Source organism: Chiroxiphia lanceolata, chromosome 7 (genome assembly GCF_009829145.1).
Source record: "Chiroxiphia lanceolata isolate bChiLan1 chromosome 7, bChiLan1.pri, whole genome shotgun sequence".
Classification (NCBI taxonomy): domain Eukaryota; kingdom Metazoa; phylum Chordata; class Aves; order Passeriformes; family Pipridae; genus Chiroxiphia; species Chiroxiphia lanceolata.
In genome coordinates, this window is record NC_045643.1 from 6,789,545 (window position 1) to 6,807,586 (window position 18,042).

At 39.5% G+C, this 18,042-nt stretch overlaps 1 protein-coding gene across 5 annotated transcripts in view; it reads left to right on the forward strand.

Annotated features, from left to right (window-relative positions):
- VWC2L (von Willebrand factor C domain containing 2 like) overlaps window positions 1–18,042 on the forward strand; it is a 423,395-nt gene that overhangs the window by 204,184 nt on the left and 201,169 nt on the right. The window lies entirely within an intron of this gene.

Consider the following 18,042-nt stretch of genomic DNA (forward strand, 5'->3'; position numbering starts at 1 on the left):
AATGATACCATCAATGATGCATGTTTACTTTAATACACATCTTGGTCATGTGTAGTGCAAGACATGATGAAGTTCATTTTAAGCTGCTGTTGTAGTTTGGAGTGGATTTTTTTTTTCTTTAGTCTCAATGAAATAATTATTTAATGTTGCTTGAGTTGCCAAGTTGACTAGTCAAGCCATTTACCTTGTACCATCAGAGCAGTGTGAAAAGGCCAGAGTTTAGCCTGGTTTCTCCTGGCATCCTTGACATTCATACTCTGATTCTTTTTCTTCCTTTTCCCTTATGCAATGGACAGCTTTTAAATGAAATATTTACTATCAGATGTGTAGTCATTTTTCACCACGCCAAAGGCATCCATACCAGGATCCTGTAACATCTCCTTGGCAGAAACTCATAAATATTGTCAAAGTCAAAAATGGAGCTATGCTTTCACATTTGGAATTGGAATGAGGGTGTGTAACCAGTCCTTGTCCAAATCCCCCTTTTCGGGTGACACTTGTCTGACTCACTTCTTGGTGGGACAGAAGCCACATGCTCTTCTGGCCACATACCATGTTTAATTGATTCCAGTAAAAGTGAAGCTAATCTATTTTCAGAAAAGACAAATGTCCTCCAGGAAATTAGAAGGCAAGTAGAAGAACTCAGAGGAAATGTGGCAGGACCATCTTTGGGTAGTTTGTAATGTGTCTCCTGACAGCACAGCAGGAAATGCTTGCCATTTTGATAAAGGAGAATTCCCTCTGGAATCCTCTGAGGAGTGCTGGAGAGACAAGCTGCTATTAATCCCTCAAATCCAAACGAGGCCCATGCCCAAGTCTCCACATTTATAAGTATGCTACGGTTCCATAACACATTTTTCAGCACCGAGAAAATCTAAAACCTGGTCGTTGTAATTCCCAGAGAGCCAATTGTAAAAATCAATTTGAAGATGTGAATTATCAGGGAAAAAAAATGATATCCAAAGCATAGGTATTCAGTCAAGGGGAAAATAGAGCTAAATACTGAAAGAGAGGAATCTTAAAGTACAAAATTTTACAGGAAGTGTAGCTTGAATGCTGTGTTGTAAACTTCCAATTTAATTGCATTACAGAGTTAGTATGAGACAACAGGGATCAGTAATGAGCAATGTTTAATATGGTCATATATTTATAGTCAAAAAAGCCAGAGAAATCTTACTTAATTCCCATGGAATGCCTGAACTGGGCAAGTCATACCATTGTCTACTTTTGGTGAAACTAAACAAAGAGATGAAGGGTTTTACTGGAGCCTATAGGGTGAGTTACTGCTGAAGCCATTGGTAGAACTTTCTATTCTTTGGTAACATTAAAAAAATGTCAAAATTAGTTGTCTTCAAATGTTCCTACTAGGTGAGAAGAATAGGATTTTCAGTAATAATGTAGATTCATGAGAAACAGATGTTTCTGTGATTATTAATCACATTGTTAAACTTGACAGGAGCTGTGTAGCTTCTGCTGAAATGTTTGTACTGGTGGCCCTTGGCTGCAGGTCTGGATAAATCCATGTTCTCTGTGGCTTTTGCAGGAACTGTCCATGGCAATTTAGCCTGTACATAACAAGCATATTTGAATTTCTTAGTGGTTAGAGGGATTTTTTTTTTAATCCTAAGAATATTATGACTTTTTTTCCAAAAGCATTGAAAAGACAGAAATATAAGTGCTTTGCTTTCTGGTTTCTGTTACTGGTCTTGAACTCCACAGCACCATTTTTGAGTAATGGAGGGGGAAGAAAAAAAAATCAAGTTACTACTTTATTTTTTTAAAACTAAAGTGATGAATGGAGCTGCTTTCTAAAATGTCTGAGTCCTGCAGGTATTTCTAGTAGGCTTACCTGAACTCTACAATTGTTATCCACGTAAGATTTCCATCTTCTTTTATGGAAAGATAGTGGAGAAAGTTGCACTTGATTGACATGAAAGGGTGTGTCCTTTTCTTATCTCAGAAGTTTCCTTGCTTCATTATTTTAACATCCAGTATGGCTTGGAAAAACAGATGCAATTGGGGATTTTATATTCTAGTTGTCCTCTGTCAGCCCAGGGCTGCACAGATTTCCTAAATTATGCCTAGTTGGCTGAGAGATTCCTGTTGGACAGCAGTTGCTTTATTTAAGTGCTGAGGTAGTGTGACCTGGAAGTTGGACAGTTTTCTCCTTGGTTTACCTCACTTATCAAAGAACCTCCTAGATTCCCTGACAGCTAATTCAGGAGCAGGAGGAATGATGAAGGCAATGCTTAGGCTTCCTTCCATCAAATCCCAACCAGAGCAGCTGGCAGGTGCAGAAAGCTCAGTCCACTCGGATCATGTGTGATGTAGGAGTCTCAGGTCTTGGATTTTTCCCTCATTGACAATGTGCAAGTTGAATTCCTTGTCTTATTTGCAAGTGTGCAGGTACTGTAACTATGACTCCTGCAGAATGTTATTCAGATCTTGACAGGGTGTTTCCACTGTATTCAAATGCAGAGGATCAGCACTGTAGACATGCAGCACAATTTAAGTCATAGTATAGTTTTTCACTCCAAATCCAGGCTCATTATCTTCTCTTCCCTTCATGCTACAGTCACTCATTACTGGCAGGCTTTTCTTTACCTCACCTGCTCTCCTAGAAATAGTCTTACAGTATCTCAACCAAACCAAAACCGAATTGTACCACCAGAGTAATTCGTACAGCAGTGAGAGCTGTCAAATATTATTACAGAATTCAGGGAAGGCAACAGTTCATTAAAATGATGTATTTCCGTCATCACAACCATATCCTGTCAGTACCAGTTAGTGCAACTATTACACACACAGTCTGTGATCCGTGTTAAAGTGCAGCACTGTTACCCACAATCACAGTGTGCTGCAGCACAAGTGATTGCAGGTTGTTCCCCTGTTTGTGTCCCTAGTGAATTAACCAGAACAGGAATACATCTTACTACTCGCAAGCAGCACTACTCTGACAGGCATATCCACCTGAATGGTGAACTATTTGTAGCTGCTGATGTCTTCTGGTTTGAAATCAAATTAATTGGTCATTTGATTTCAGAAGTCTGCTGTAATGGATGCCTTGATATATGTAAATTCCTGTTGTTTGAATTCTTGTCCCCTGGCTCCAGGCAGTCTTCAGAGATGTATGTGTGTGTGTGAGATGCTTTTGGCATGTCTTTTTCTTTTTTCTTCCTTTTTTATAAAAAGAATTTTTTAAAGGGTTCAGACGTTACACAAAACCTTGTATTGTGAGATTCTTCCCTCTCCCAAATGCTGTAACTCTGGTTGTCTGGCATGTGTATCCTGTTAAAGCAAACTACATTCATCTTTGATTAGCCTCATCTGGAAAATGAACACAAATCCTTGAACAGTTCTTACATAAAGAAGATGTGCCCTGGGTCTTTTATTGAAGTTGGAAGACATTGAATTGTGTTTGTACCTCCTTAAAATGTGAACAAATACTGTTTGCAGCCCAGTAGTGGTTTTCTCTGTGACAGTTTTCAAAAACTTGGGGCTCATTTCTGTCCTAAATCTTAAATTTCCCTAAATGGTTGGACCACATACATATGATACAATTATTTTGGTACCCTGTGTGGATTGAGACAGATCTCAGACTCTTCAGAATAGGCTTTGGGAGCTATAAAGCCCATATCCACATGAGACAAGTGGTTAAGTCTGTGAACTATTTATACATCCAAGCTGAATCTTCTCATGAAAATAAGGGAGGGTTGCCTTAGTGGAGGTGAAGATCAAGATGAAGAAAACAAAAATGTTGGCACTTTCCCTTCTACACTTCAATATTCAGCATAGGTTTTCTGATGTGAATTGAGACACATCACACAAAACCCTTGTTCTAGGATGACCAATATCTTTCCCAGCTAGGAATCAATTCACCATCTGCAAGACAATTTTTATGCATCTGTTTACTGAACTCAGAGCCTGCAAAGGCCTGTGTGTCTGTGGGAAACCTATTAAATATGTATTGGAATTATCCACTTGATGCAAAACCAATGAATTTCTTTATATTTTAGTGTCTCTTTCAAACCCATTTCTGTCACCCAAACAAACATTCTAGATAATGGAATCTTAATATTGAGACTGCAGTAAAATGTCAACAAAATTGGTGAATTATTTAACACAGAGCAGACGGTCCTGGGGCGTTGGTGTTGCATAAAGGGCATGTGAGTTGGCTGCACGCTGGGAGCATGGTTGAAGTTCTACTGGTATCCCTCCTCTGAAATTCAAAGAAAGAAGTAAAAATACTGCATGTGATCTACTGCAGTTACGTCCTGCCATTTTAAAAGCCCTTTTTGTAGCTTTTTTTTTTTTATGTCAGAGTTTGTTTCACAGTAATACAGATCTGAGCTAAGTGTGTTTGGCAGGTTAAGATGAAGATAAGGGTTTGAGGATAGAATATGCAATGCTAGGTGGGAAGTAGCAGCTGGCTCTACACATTGAAAAAAACTAAATTCTAAGTGTGTCAGCCTTTTAAGTGATCCATATCAGGTTATCAGTCATGGCTAGACAATACTTTGATTACATATTCAGCACCTTCAGCAATAGTGTAAACTAAGCTTTGCTATATGCAACTGAAGATTTTAGTAGACTTGCTTGATATATATGTATCAACAAGATAAGATGATGTCACAACTTTTAGAATTGCAATTCTGGTATTAAAATCCTGTCAAGTACTGATATGTTGGTTATCAAATACACCACTCAGGCTTTTGGGACCAGAATTTGAAATCCTGATTACTGAGGTTCTCTTCAACAGGCTGTGGAAGAGTTCAGGTGCCTATGTGTGTAAGGTGAACAGCTTTTGCATTTGCAAGTTTGGGAAGAAAATGAGGATAAGATCATCCCACCTCAAAGGTAGACATCCTTCCTTCTCCTACTCTGAAGTGTCCACTGCTCAGAGAAATTGCTGCATTTTCCAGTCCCCTTGTACTGAAAACTTGCCCATTGTTAGGAATGGATTAGATGCCCCAAACTGGTCTGATTTTCTATCAGACTGAGGGCAGATTCATTTCCAAAGAATCAAGGTGCACACTTCTCAAATTCATTTTGTTTAAGTCTATTTATATTGCAAATGATTGGATATTGTTTCCATTAATGCTCAAGATTGTGTAATTTGCTGATGAAATTAAAGTCTTTTTAAATTAATTACTAAATAAAGCAAAGGACTCTCTCCCCTTGAGATACATATTCAGATCTATAAAAGGAGGGAACTAAACCAGTACTCTCATAGTTTCTGTGTGTGTTTCAAGTTAATCTTTCCCTCCAGCAGCTGGCAAAGGGAAATCCAGCCCTTTCCCAGCTCTGTCTGGGGGAAGTGGGGATGGTGTAGAATGTAAAAATGGGCTTGTAAGAAAATAGCAGATCAAAGTGGTGGGAGGTATCCTTGGGAATTTAGCTCTCCGTATTCTTTGTTTGAGTGGTTTTCCTGCTGAAAACATGTTTCCAATCCCATGGTTTGCTGCACTGATCTCAACAAACATGCACCTGTAGCTTCAGTCAGTAGGCCAGGCTTTTTATTCTTCACTCCAGCAGCTGCTTGTTAGAAAACCTCGAATGATATTGTTTTTGTTGTGGCTCCGTGTTTAAGAGCACAGCAAATCCATTATTCATAATACCTTCCCAAGTTCACAAAGCCATTGAATAGCACTGCATAACTCCTTAAAGCTGCCACCCACTCAAATCCATTTTATTTGGACAAATAAAGAAACTCTGCACTGAAGAAAACCAATTTGAAAACACACTGAAATTCATTTTCCTCACTTAAATATTAAAGTGCTTATATTTATTGCGTTTCAGCCTTGTTGTACTGTTTTCAGAAAGGATTTGCTCATTTAATAGGCCTGAAGAAGTTTCAGTAAATTTAGAAAGTGGAAGAAAATAAACTAGTATACGACAAGGGTAACACTGCATTTTATGCAGTGAATCTGCGTGCTGGAGATTAAACACATCCATTAATATCCTGTGTAATTGCATGATGCTAATTCACAATACACAGTCCTGGCCCAGGCTCTCGTGGTTCTCTGCACTGTTGCAACTGACTGTTCAGTCAAACAAAAAATATTTTTATTTCAAAAATAACAAGGACTGAAGTTCCTGGTTTGCAATAAATAAGGAGAGGTCTCTAACATTCACTTGCCGTTCCATTTTTGAATCTGAGACCATAGGTTTTTCTTCATCTGACTTCTTTGATAAAGGCATTTTCTTTTCTATACCAGAAAACATTAAGACAGCTTCTGGTAGGACCATTCACGGTGTGTAGATGGTTTTGGGGCCCAGTGCATCTGTATGAGATGCTCAGGGAGCAGAGCTGGCAGAACTCCCTTTATGTGTGCATTGGACAGTGTGAGCTACCCATGCTGCTTGCAGGAGCCTTCCTGCAGATGGGTTGGGATTAAAGATAGAAAAGAAATATATTAAAAAATTTTTTTTAAACTTATTAAAAATAAATTAAGAAGGTGGTGAAATTAGATTATAAAGAGCTGGTACTGCTTTTACTATCCTGTGTAGAATGTTATCACTTTAAAGCTAGACCAGCAAATGGATTCTGAGGTAAACTAATGATGGAGTTCTTGTTTGGAGTTTTGGGGGATAAAGGGGATTTGTTGGGTTTGATTTGTTGGTTTTTGGGGGTTTTTTTTGAGGGCTAATAGCTGACTTAAGTCAGTTTTGTAAAAACTGTGTGGATGTAGTTGAGTTCTCTACATTTATTCTGCCAGTCTCCTATATAGTTCTTGTTCAGTTGTCAATAGTTTTCCAACAGTTGATTTTCTTTTTGAAGGAAGGCAAGGGTTTTGTGTTAGAAACAGCACAGACCCAGGGCATCCATCGTGCAGTTTAATGTGTGACTTTGGGCAGACAGAAGCCTGAGAGCCATGTCTTGTTCTTCCCCTTACCAGCTGCTGCCTGATCCTGGTAAAGTCAGGTAACAAAGTTCTCACCTCAGCAGATGTTTGGGGTTCTCTGCATTTCACACACACCGAGAGCTGGATCTTTAAAAGTGCCTGAAGGGTTGACTGAAAATATGTTGGAGTGGGCACACTGTCACTTTTGAAAATCCCATTGTTTAGGCACCCAAAAATCCTATGAATTTCAGACTCTGCGTTGTCAGGGAGGTTTGGAAATCCTGCCCTAAATATGCAGATTTCTAGAGAATATGGTATGATAGGTCCCCGTGGGATGAACTTAGGCTTTGGCAAGGTATTTTAGGCTTTAGTGTTACAGGAGCAGTGCTTTTGAAAAAAATGTGCTGTTATATACTGTTACAGACTTAAAATCCTATAAAAAGCAATTATTTATGACATTGTCAGTGAGTTTTCAGAAGAAATAGATCAGATCAGCCTCACAGTGAGATACCAAGATTCAACAGAAAATGTGCATTCCAATACAGGACAGTAAGTTTATCTGGTCTTCTGGTGTAAAGATATTTCAAATTTTATTTTTCATTGTCACATTTCTCATTTTCCATGTTATGTCTCACCAGTCAGTAGTTGTGCATATAATGCCCTATTCTTTATTATGTGATCATGATGAAAAGGAAGAGAATGAAAGAAATTACAAAGAAATTCTTCAGGATGGTTGGAATGCACTGTAAAGGGCATCTGAGTGATGAGTTTAGATGGCAATATTTTTTTTCATGACAACGTTTTATCTGAACAGCAAAAGCCTAAAACTGTATAATAACCTGTTTGGTTAGAACTAGTTCTAACATAGGCATTATTATACACACACACAAAATTAAGTCACTTAACAGTGATCCATCAAAATACATATATAATGTTAGCTTTCAAAATCAGCAGCAGTATGTCCTTGGAGGAATTGAGACATCTGGATTGAGCTGTTCAGGGTCAGCCCGAAAAGGCAATAGTTTTACAGGTAAAGTTTTTGTCATAAAAAATAAAATAAATAATTAAAAGAAAAAAAAAAAAAAAGACAAAATAATAAGATCATGGCAGCTCCATATTGCCTGTGAAAACAGGACATGAGTTCAGTGCTGATGTCAGCTGATATGATAATTGAGGATAACCCACTGTCACCAGGGAGCGAGACTTTGCTTATTTGGCTGCAGAACTGCTGAGCAGAAAACGCGCTTGTACTCGCTCTGCAGTGTTTAATGTCAGCTTAAATGGTTTAGATCTATTTTATTATTACTGAGATTGCACTGATCTGATTATCTCGTACCCATATGCCTTGAGGGGGTAGGAGATAATTGTTTAATAAAATAAGGCTATGGTTTTCAATAAATGATTTCTGGTGCTCCTGTCTTCACTGTCCCACAGAAAAATCCCTTATGGAAACTTGATTTGCAGAAACTGCTGAGCAAGGGTTACAGTCAAAAAATAATGTAAGCATCACCTTTCTGATCTCAGTGCACCACGTCCCTCAGCCGACGTTAGTAATTCTGGGATAGATGGTTCTGCTTTCTGTGTGTTGCAAGGGAGACACAGGCATCTCAGATGAAGAGCAGGTCATGTTCTAGTTCCTGTCCAAAGGACTGAAATGGCATTTTATCCAATAACTGTGAAATACAGGAGCTGACCTTGGAGGGGGACTGCTTCAGATCTTATCTCTCTGAGTGCCAGGACCATTGGTCTGCATAAAGCTTTTTCTTCAGCTGATGGAATTTATTTTGTGCCTGTGGACAGACTCGAGGAAAAAGTTAGAAAGTCACAGCCATGAACAGATGGTTTAACACGTGGGTGTCGACTTCCCTGAGGCAGAGGGCAGAACTAAGCCTAGATTTTGAAATATGGTCGAGGAATGTAGGGGTTGTGCTCCTGCATCATGCTTGGAGTGGGTACCAGTGCAGCTTCTGTGGGGTCCAAATCCCATCAGGGTATATTACAGACGTTCTGGGAATGCCCACTAAATTGAGTTCCTTAGAGCAGTGTTAACAAATCTGTTGTTTCTGGGTGAGAGAGCATTACTCAGTAAGTCAGAATAAAAGGACTTTGGATCATGCCTAAGCATTGTTCTTTTACACAGATTTACAAGCAAGGCCTTGTCATTCCCTTGGTCTGTATTTGACCAAGATGGTCCTCGGAAAGGGCTCCCAAGATCTACATTTTGGATATAGATGCCTAAATCTTCTTCCGGCTCCATGACTTTCGGAGTCATTTTTGATGACCTAATTCTAGGTCATCTGGGAAAATATTATCTTTTTCAAATGAGAAATAATCCAAATTTGAAGCATATAAAAATGCGTCTCACTTCTGAAAAATCTGGACTGTAAGTAACAGGCTTCTGTTCAAACTAAAGTAGCTGAAATAAATTACCAAAATTGATTTAGAGCCCAATTTCAAAGGAAACTGAGCTTTTGCAGCAGCTGTTGCCATGAGCTGAAAAATGCCCCGTGCTGCCAACAATTAGGTGTTGACTAGTGAGATTCTAAAGATACCTTGACAAGACACAGGGTTCAACCAAGCCTACACAGTAACAGGGAATGAAGAACATATTGCAGTCTGGTGTGAAAATGTATGTGCTCTATTGCAAAACTCCAGAACAGCTACACATGAAAACATGTTTGTTGCAATTCAGGACAATCACGTGGTGTCTCTGAGACAGCTATGGAAGTGCTAATTTCTGTTCTGTTTTTAGGCTAATTTTGGCAAAGTGATGTATCTTCTGGTCCTGGTTCAGCTGAACATTTAAGAAAATCCTTACATTTAAAGATGTGCTCCATTCCAGCCACATCTTTAAAGGATTCTACAGTGCCACTATATTAATGTAGAAATCTGTCTGATCTGGTAATTATGGATACTGTTCTTCTCATCCAATGACACTTACTTTGAGTGTGCACTGTGATTAGATTGGTGTAATTATATTGATCTAAAATCATAATGCTAACAGGGGAAGTTAGAGCAAAAACACCATAAGCCATTCTTAAGTAGAGATTTTATGTCTTATTGTTTTCTTTCCTTTTAAAAAAATTAGCTTCACACCAAAACCCCTTTTTCTGAAAGCAAGAAATAATAAAAATAATAATACTGCTTCTTACACAACCCTTTGTTTGTTCAAAGAAATGTAAGATGTAATAGCCTGAATCTTCAGTGTAATAATGAGTAGATTCATTATTCATGTTTCAAGCCAATAAAAAAGGAGAGAGATTATCGACAAACAGTTTTCACACCTCCTAATGAAAGACTAAGTACAATATTATTATTTCAGTAATTTGCGCTTTTCACTCATAAAAAACATAAAGCTATTGTCAATCATATTTATTATTCTCAATGGTTTTCAAAATTGATCCTGGGTTTGAGTGGTATTCGAATCATTCAAACAACAAAGGGGAATTGATTATATTTCTTTTTTGTCTCTTTGTGCCAGGGAGTTCTAACCAAACATGGCACCGGGGAGAGTCTTTTGTTCTGTAAAACCCAACCCACGACTGTCTGTGTGCACTTCATGCTGTGACACGTTCAATAACTGTTGGTAGAAAATACAGGGTTTTGTTATTTTCCAGGCTGGCATCAGGCAGTCAGCACGTCTGTGTTCACCACCACAGCAACCAGTGTGCCCTTAAAACCTTGCCTGGGTGCTTTGCTGTCCAAGAGGTTTCTTTCCTCAAAGCACTGCTCAGTATCTCACTGGTGGTGGAAGTTTCCACACGCTCAATAAATACACAGCTGCTACTTAAACACGCCCAGTAGAGCTCTGCCAGAAAAATAAACACGGTGTTATAATTGGCTGCTTTTCCACTAATACATATTCTGTTACATAAATTACAAGGAACTGAGGCAAATAAGCATTTTAATCCCAATGGTGAGGCACAAAGTTTTGCAGCCTCTTTCTCCTGCATTCACAGAATGCTCTTTCAAGGACTGTGATTATTTGGCTGTTATCTAATTTCACCACAGAATAGAAGTCTGACTGGAGCATTGCTTTCTGCTGGTTAATTATAAATTTATTAGGGGAATTTTGTCCAAATGTCCCTCACTATTAGACCTCGCTGAATCTGAAGTTCAAGCTATCAGACTTCATTTAATGTAATGCATTGCCCTCTTTTTCTGTTCTGCATGTGCTTTTTTTTGTATTTTTTTGTTCTCAGGTACATTCAATTTTCCCTTTCTGTGTATTATTTGCCAAAGAGGCTGTTTCAAGTTATAGAAATAGGACAAAGTAATTTTTAGAACAGCAAAATATGTAAGGAGGCAAGGTCCCTGGAGATGAAATACATTTCCAACGCAAGAAAATAGCTTTCCTGTTCTGTTTGGGTGTTGCTGTTGACAGAGCAGCTTGTTAGCAGCACACAAGTGTGTCGGGGGTAATGAGGCTGTGCCACCACTGTGGAGGGGATGCCAGGGAATGGGAGAGTTTGGAGTGCAAGGAGAGGTTTACACAAGCCTGTGGGCACACTGATGGACTTGCTTATGGCCCACCTCCGTGCTGTAGGCAGATTGGAGCACTTCTGTGGTGCCTGCAAGAGTGAACCCCAAAATGTGTGGGACTAGACTGGCTGGGGGAGGGCTCAGTGTGCTCAGACCTCGGCAAATGAGATCCACAGTTACGGACCAGTCATGCTCAGGTGCTGCCTTTCAGCTTTCTCCTAAGAGAGTAAGTGGGAGCTTACAATGTGTTAGACAAATTTGGTTTAGACAGGGGGGTCACCTGAAGGAGTAGAGGCATCCTGTGTGAGCACAAAGCTTGGCCTGCACTGCAAGGTGCTCCTTATACCAGCAGAGCCAGGACAGGATTTGGGCTGCAGTTCCCTCTTGCAGCAGGGTGGAATCTGTTCACCTACCGAATCTCTGTAGTCTTTATTCCTGGTTTCAGCAGGAGCTGAAGCAGGGCTGGTGATGGAGTTGAGTCTAATAAATTGGTGTTAAAGGAAAGCTGCCATGCTCAGTTCAGCCCCCAAAAAGTGAGAGAGAAAGAACATTGCTTGATCTCTGAGGAGAAATCTGCACTCTGAAAAATAAACTGCTGCAGTCTCTCAAAACTTACCACGTAAGAAAAAAATGTAACTATTGACGTTCACTTAGGTCCATTTAATGAAGACACAATTTGATCCATTTCAGAACCTCTGTGTTCAAACAGTAGGACTCCTAAGTTCTCCTTTTTTTAAATGAGGTCTAAGAAAAGGCTGTAACAGGATTTTATTGCAGATTTACAGACTTGCTGAGTCAGATAAGTAATGTGTGTTTATATGTCTAGCAAATATTAATAAAACATTTCTATCATGTTTGGGGTTCTTTCTTCCTTGGCTAAGCCTTCCTAGTTGGGAAGCCTTTGCTTTGCTTTTGGCAGAAGGAAGAAAAGGACAGAGGAAGGGGAAGAAGTGCACCCTTGAACTTACCAGTTAAATCTGTACCACTTCAGAGCTCAGTTTCCTTTTACATGCTCAATTTACTGTGCACCAGACCAAAAGTGTGAGCTGTCAGGCTCCCGTGGAGATAAACCTGGATCTAATCCTGCTCCTACTGACATCAGTGGCAAACCTTGCGCTGCTTTCAGTGGGAGTGGGCCGTGCACCCCACGCCTGTGTGATTCAGCCAGCCCTGCACGGCCCAGCTCAAAGCAGCCTCTGATGTGAGTGATGGCAGGAGAGTTTAATGCTTAATCCTGCTTCTGCTCACTGTGAATTTAAAAAGTGTAACCATTAAAATTGCCTGAAACCAACAGTATAAAGCAATTTCACCTGTGTGAAGAACTCAGGAGTAACTGCAAACTGAGCCTTGCTAGAGAAACCCTGACTTACAGCTGCTCTTTAATTGGGGGCCTGCTCCTTGTTTTGTGGAGCACCCAGATTGCAGAGATTAAAATGTTCCACCAGTGCTGAGTATGAAGATAAATAACACAAAGAAGGATTACTTTTGTATTTTCTTTCTAAACATTTCTAAATACTGGAGAAGAAATGTTTACAATGCCACAAAAACAGTAGTAACATCTCCTTTAGCGCTGCATTTTCTGTGTCAAACACTAGTTTGAAAGAGAGCACAAACGATTGTTCACAATTTGAAGAGAGCCCCGTTTTATTGAAGATAAGTAATAGTTGAACAAAGTGTTTGGTATTGACAGAATCATACCATCATGTATCTTTTCAGAGACAAATGTACTTTATGGAGGAAGTGTCCTCACATGTCAATGTCTTAGCAAATGTGTTACATTTAGTGAAATAATGGGTCAAGAAAAAAAAAATCACTGTCGTAAATGATGGTAGGCACTTTTTACTGAAATACTGGTAGTTTTACATTCTTGACATGAATAATTGGATGTGTCATATGTGAAGCTACCTAGAAATAAAATAGAGGTCATAAAGTGTAAAGACATGATAGGATGCATTTATAACAGCATAAACCAAACTGGCATTTTAATGTCTTAAGCCAGCCCATTTGCTATACTTTGCCATTGATCTTGGCTGGGAGAGTTCAGTGCCTAATTTAAACACATTTTGGAGATAAAGCCATATAATGGGAAAGTGATAGGATTTGGTTTTGTTAAAAATACTCTCCTTTTAACTGTTACAGTTATATCACAGGGTTGGAGACAGGTTGTGGTGTGTCCTTATGAAACTTCCTCAGAAATGTTGTGTCCACCTTCCTCACAGGTGACTCTGGTGTAATTTACCTTGGCAATTCCCCTGCTGGTGATTGCAGCTCACACAGAAAAATGTTATTGAACAGACATGGGAGAGAGAGAGTTTAGTTCAGTCTTTGTTCTGTGGGATGATTTGAAAAGCAATTGTTGGGGAAGATAGTACAGTTTGGGAGTACCTGTGCATTTAATGAATCCCTCTGGAAGGCATGTGAAAAGATGGTTGATAGAGGCACTGACTCCAAAGAGCATGCTTAAAATCTCATTAATTTCAATTGGCTGTATAGGTGCTTTTAATTACTATGCTTGAACTGAGATTTAATATGGCACAGCAATAAAAGAAGTAATTATGACTACCCAACTAATCACTAAAATGGCATCACCCTCCACTCCCCCAATTTTTCCAACAAAGCTGAACATAGAAACCACATGCTTTAAGAAAAAAAAAAAAAAAAGAAAAAAAAATGAGGAAAGGAGGCAGAGCTTGTCCTGATTTCATAGGAGCACCAGCATGTGTGTGTTGGATGTGGGGTGTTTTAAAAAAACACTTCTAAATAGCAAAAGAATAGGCAACGTGTGATCTGTGATTTCCTGAGCTTGTGGCTCAGGAAATGAGTGCTGACCTGTGCAGGTTGGGCACTGTGTGGCCTTGAGCCATGAATATGTACCAGGCAATTGTGGAATGTTCCCATCAGGGTGTGCCAGCTTGGTGTCCTTCCTGAGTTTTAACTCCTCTGTGCAGCTAGGAAAGAATGCAAGGGAAGAGGAATCTACCCACTATCTGTATTTTCTTTTCAATTACTGTGCAGTTGATGGAATATCTAACTGGTGTATTTTTTGGCTACTGTTGTACATTAGAGGAGAGATGGCAGCCTGGTAATATTCAGCGGAGTCTCATGTGAGTGGAAATGCTTCATATCTGCTGTTTTCAATGCAGTTTTACTGAAAGCCCTTTGGAATTTGAATGAACCATTCTGGGATGTGATTTTCAAAACAGAAGTCTCTAAAAACTGAGCCAGTAAAATTTTCTCATCACTGCTGAGCTAGTGATATTGGTAATGGTTCAATTAAATTGAAATGCCAACATTCATGGAATAGGTGTGCTTCTTTATAAGTATCCAGCCATGTTTGAAAAGACAAATCAAAACCTGGTGAGGTAGAATGAAGGCTGATTTACTGATGGACATAATTGCCTTACCTGGATTTCAGGGAAGGGAATTTACTCTGTAGAGAAAAAGAGAACATTGAAGATAATTAGTCATGAGCCAAGAAAATGTGGTGTTAGCTGATGTTTTATGTTGAAAAAGTAGTAGTAACATAGGTGAGCATTGTAATTGGCATCTGAGGTGAGATTCAGAATAAAATCTGCAAAATACTGAACTACTGAACAGTATTTCTACTGTGGCACCATTTATTCAGGATCTCTTTCTCTGTCACTGGATATAGGCAACAAGAGTTCTGCAAATGCCTAAGCTGCTATTCATAGATGATTCCCTCTGTCTTCTGAGCTGGAATGTTCAGAGATGGTGAGGTTTATATCCATGAGGCTGTGTGTTCACAGTGGGGAAAAAAAAACTTAGTGAATGTTGCTGCAGATTTACTTTAATGTAGATAAACTTGAACCATTGGATAGAATCATGAGCTTCCATGAAAAATAGGGTGATACTCTGCTCTTCCTATCAACTTCTTTTTTATGGAAAAAGAACATGTAAATAAACTGTTGGCCTTTCTGACCAGAAGATAGTTGGTATACAAAGCAGTCTTGCTGAAATTATATCTCAGCTGGAAGGAAAGATGAGTTTATTTTATGTAGCAGTTGGAGGAAAGTTCTTAGAAATATTCAGTCAGTCAGTTACCAGAGTGGTAAATTAAATCTCGAGAGCCAGAGCTCACTCATCAGCACGCAGTGATATGGAAGTGCAGGCAGCTGCATCAGGTCTGGGGGTTTATGTTCCTGATGGAAAAGTGCAAATCATTTCCTTCTTTTCTGCTGCTGTCATGGTCCATCACTTTAGTCCATTTTCACCTTACTAAGGGATTCTGAATGGGCCTTCCTGCTTTGGCATCTAATTAATCTCTCACAAGCCTGTTCTTGCAGCCTGGCTGCCTGGGATGGTCCATATCTGTCATGGTGCCTCACAAACAAAATATTCTGCTTTCCTTCCCCCTCCTTCCTTTTCCTGTGCTCTTTCACCCCGAGCCCTCTCAGCAGGTTGAAGATGCTGTTCTCCCCCAGTCTTTGAAGAGGACAGACAAACATGCTTTTACTGCAGGAAAATATCCCCTTTGGTTCTAGTGGAACACTGTCACACTCTGGTATGTAAAGTTGTTTTCAAAACCAGTAAGTGCCCAAAAAATACACAGTAGGATTTTCCTTGTCAGAAACTGTTCAGCAACTCAGTCTTTACAGTGTAACAGGCAAGCAGGAAATCATTGGGCACCTTTGAAAAATGGCATACCTATAGACAAATAAAGGTGTAAGATCTGAGATGAAAAAGGCATATTCTCTGGTGTAAAACATTGCCATGAGTCTGTGAAACAAAAAAATTACTTTATTGAAGTTACTTTATTGTCATAGATCAAGTGATCGTGAATATCAGATACCTTGTGCACTGAGCACTAACAGCCACAATACTTTATGACTAGTTTAAAATGAGTCCTTGTGATAACACATGTAGGCTATATAGCAGATAACACTGGATAGTATAATGTATTAGCTATAATAGAAAAACATAGATTCTGTGAAATGATACCAGTGCAATCTAATATTTCTTTGAAATCTATATCCTGGGTAATATTTCTACTCGGAAGCTACTTATCTCCCTCCTGGCCTCCCTTCTGTGGGGACAAGCTTGGTGTTCAGCTCAGCACAACGGATGGTTCCAGTCTGGGAAGTGGAAAAGCACTAAAATAGGTCTGAGAAGTCTCTGTGTTAGACCAGTGATCAGGGTGGTGTCCATCCAAACCTTGCAGCTCTCCTGGCCTGCACCTGATCTCTAGAAACTCATCTTCTGTGCTATTGATACAGAACCTGCAAGAGCTCCGAGGGTCTTCTGGTGACATACAGGCAAGAAAAAAAAAAAGGAAAAAAAAATCCCATCTTTAATTCCTCCCTTCTGACAGCTTCCTTAATAAATTTGGTAAGAAATTTTTCTGTTAAGAGCCACCCAGTAATCCAATTTGCAAGCCCCAATGATATATTCAGCAGCCAGCTCAGGGGAGGTGTGTTTCTATTGTCAGAATCACAGGAGCAGGGAATAAAATTCTGAGCTCTCACTGAAAGCTGCAATAATTTACGATGAGTTGTTGGCTTTAATTTTTTCATACTATTTTTGACTCAGCTGAACAAAGAGGATAGAACTGGTACTGACTTTACATTGATTAGTTTTTTCCACAGTATGCTCACCTACCTGTATGTTTTCACAGGATATAATAATACAGACACTGCACATTTATTTTTACGTGTATCCAAAGAAATCATGGAGTGAGACCTGAATCAGTGTGGGCAGCTCTTGTGTACAGCCATAATGACTGATAAATACCAGTTCATTTCAACTGTCTCCCCTCTTGACTTGCTTCTCTAGGAGTTAAACCTTTGCCATTCTCTTCAGTTTAAATAATCCCAGATTGGTTTGTTACCTTCTGTGTTGTCCTGGTAGGGCATCCTTGGGCTCTTCCTTCTCTTCTCTTGGACTCCAGTTTAAGGAACGTTCTGCTCTGGTGCATACACAGAAAACAAAGCAAAACCCAAAAAGCTTTCACAGGACCATAGGCCGTTTTGTGAGAGAATAGATTCTCTACAGCAGTGTCATTGTGGCTGTGTTTCTGTTCCTTACGATGGGAGAAGCTTCCCATCCTGTGTTCCATCTGTATCAGGTTCATGCTCTCAGCTGAGAAGGATCAATAGTGTTGTCTCAGAAATTAAGTCATTAAAAGAAAACAAAACAAAAAGGTAAGAAAGCAAACAAAAAGCTCTAGGGTATTCCTTCATAGCTGATGGACTGGGAAAAGGTGCAATAGTTGGGTGTCTTCAGCCTTGAAAGAACTTTCAGAACCATTTCAAAGGGTAATTCCTTCTGAGCTGTTGTCAGTTCATGCTAAGTACCTTGATTCTTGGGGTACACCTCTGTTCTCTCACATCTGCTTTACAAACAGAGAGCTTATAATGGCTACTGGTGTGTTTGATCCATGGTAAGAGACCTCTTGTTCAGAGAAAAGGGCTCTTGGGTGTCCACAGTGACAAGACTTTACCCTCCCAGGCATCACTGAATTTCTAGAAATCTTTCTGAAGACCTTGAGAGAAAAGTAGGATTGCCAGCACTCTCTGGCTTTCTTCAAGGTGCATGTTGGCACAGTCCAGTAGGTTTCTCAGACCCTTTGTAAGCTAGAAGGAATATGATATCTTTGAAAGAGAAATGGTACTGTCCCTATCCTACCTTTTCATTCATATTCCCTTTAAACTGTACATCAGTGAGGTTTTTGAGGATGCACCCAGGAAACATCAAGTGG